We start from the raw sequence: 2,707 nt of genomic DNA on the forward strand, positions 1-2,707 counted from the left end.
CCCCCCGGCCTCCCGCGTGTGACAGTTCAGTCGCAAGCTGCAAGGAAAACAACTGCAAGTTGCATGAGAAAGTATTTCCTTCTTGCTGCCGTTTCACACGTTAACATCGCCGCATTCCCTCCTGCAATTTTACGACGATGCAGGGGGCATCCACGCTTTCTCGCAGATCCCGAGGACGGCACTTTCTTTCCCCCCCCCCCCCCCCCCCCCCTTCCTTTCCCAGGCCCTTTTCCCATCGCTCTCTGGACCTCTCCTCTCTAACAACACCCAGCTGCTCTTCAACTGGCCCGTGGGATTTCCTGAAGCTGCGAGCGGCCCCTTTGCTACCTGCCACGGGGCTGCAAGAAAACATAAGCCAGGTCAGGCCTTCCTCCCGGTCTTGCCACTTGACTTTTCCACCCCCAAAGTGGCATTTGTCATTCAGCGCAAGCATCGGAAGTGTTTAATCTGCACAGCTCCTTCAATTGGACAGTTTTGAGAGAGGCCATCATTTCTGTGTGTGCTGCACCTATCCAAGATCCCTCTTAGCTCCCGACAAGCCAAAGGGGAAAACTTAGTCGTAGCAAAGTTAGAAAATTTGACTACAAATTTGAAAACGACAAAAGTAACAAAAACCCCCAACAAAATAAAATGCCACAATGCTAAAATGTACCAACATCGGTCCCTGCTTCAATGACCCTCCAAGTTTTCCTGAAGCATCCCTCCTCTGTGAAAGCAAACAGGACAAACCCGATTAATAGAATCCTCATTTCCAAACGGGACATCACCCCCTTCCTCCTGGGTCTGTCTGGGGATTTTCTAACCACTGTGGAATTAAAGTGGAGCTCTCAAAATGTGTCTCAAAAAAATCCACTTGTTTTTCCCCCCCCCCTCACTTCGCTGCAGCCAGGGCTCAGGGGTGCCGTGCCTGTAGCAGTTCCAAGGGAAAAAAAAACTCCGTGGCCCTAAGGCACCGGCCCCCGAGAAAGCTGGAGGGACCCCCGCAGCACAACTTCTTTGTAGGTTTTCCTGTTTTATAGGAAGTTCAATAAAAGGCCTCCCTCAGCTGATGCAGTCGTGGCTTTCAAATCACACCAAAAAGTTCTTTTTCTCATGGTTCAAGGGTCGTTCCCTCGCCAGCTCTTTGCACGTCTCGGGGCAACACAAGCAAAGAGCTCCCGTGCGGGGCTCGTGCAGCCTCGCTCCGTCCCAGCCCTCCCACGTGCGTCGTGCCGGGAGCTTCTGCCACCTCCGGTAAGACGGGGCGCAAGGCAGTCCCCCTTCCTCACAGTCCCCTTTCGCTCGGTGCCCTCCCACCGCATTTGCCTTTCTCATTTTTTATTTTTTTTTTTTATTCTTTTCTGGCCACAGAGGCGGAGCGAGCAGAAGCACTCATGAGGATAGCTGTGACTATGCCCCGCTCTCTTTTTTGACCCATCGGCATAGGCTCTATCACTTACAGCTGCCGAGGCGTATGACATCATCGCCTGCGTTTTATAGCAAAACACCAAATTTCCCTTCTCATCATCGCTTCCATAATTTTGGCTCCAGTTTCTCTGCAGCTCTTCAAAGTCCTCTTTGGACCAGAGTCAACCTAAATAACATGTAAATAATTAATCTTTTAAATAAATAACATGCCATCTGCAAATAGCGACTCACTCGGCACGCGGGTTAAGAAATACGTTAAATAACCCAGAACGGCGTACAAAACTTTGAGCCGGCTGCTGCCGACCTTTTTTGGGGAAGAAAAGCAGCTACCGGCATTTCTAGGAGCAGGAGGATTACAGCTCCATCAACTCTGTCCTGCTGCTGCACACACAGGAGGGGAAGACAGTCCCCGAGCCCTGTCAGCTTTTTATTTAAAACAGAAGAAATAAAGCATAGAGCAATGGAAAAAGGGAAAGCTGTACTGGTCAGGGGGATCAGCAGCAAACACCACACGGAGCAAAAGGCTTCGGAGCCTACGCTTCGTCTCCTCCCAGCCCATTTCCATCCTCCACCCAGGCTCCAGCTGGCTCAAGGCACCAGTGGGAACAGCCCCATAAACTGGTGGGTCCTGGGGGGCCAGGGGCATTATTTGCCATAAAGATTCGGGAACAGCCCAATGAAAAAAAAAAAAAAAAAAAATTGCAGTTAGTGGGAATACAATAGGAAAATTAACTTCCAAGTATGGAATGCTGAGAGAAAACCAAGAGGGATGATCCAAGGCACCAAATGTCTTCTGCAGAGGCGCTGAGCCAGGAGAGACGCCACTGAGGAGGTGGGCGTGATCGATCTCTTGAAGCTGCACCAAACCCGTGGTGAAAGCACACGAAGAGCGATTTTTCAGTGCCTTTTCCAGCCAAAAAACCAACCTGTGGACACCAAATTAACCCGGTGGCAGCAGGAGCCTGCAGGGCCTGGAAGTTTAACCGGGTTCAGAACACAATTTGATAAAATTCATGGGAGAGACATCTCCAGGAGCGTGTTGGATACCAAAGTGGGTGCTGCGGCTCAGGCTGCCGCTGCCGGAGGTTGGGGTTGAAAAAAAAAGTCCATAGGGTCCACCGGTGGTTAAAGACAGCGCTTGGGCCGCAGACATGGGTGAAAAAGCCCGCGCGTACCCGCACGTCCATTCCCAGGGGCAGGCAGAGCGGGGAGGCGCCTGCACGGAGGTTTTGTTCCAAAAAAAAAAACCCAAAACCAAACCAACAAACCCCCGCTTGCACCATCAGCAGATGGCACTGCG

This window comes from Egretta garzetta, unplaced genomic scaffold (assembly GCF_000687185.1).
Source record: "Egretta garzetta isolate BGI_Z169 unplaced genomic scaffold, ASM68718v1 scaffold508, whole genome shotgun sequence".
Lineage (NCBI taxonomy): Eukaryota > Metazoa > Chordata > Aves > Pelecaniformes > Ardeidae > Egretta > Egretta garzetta.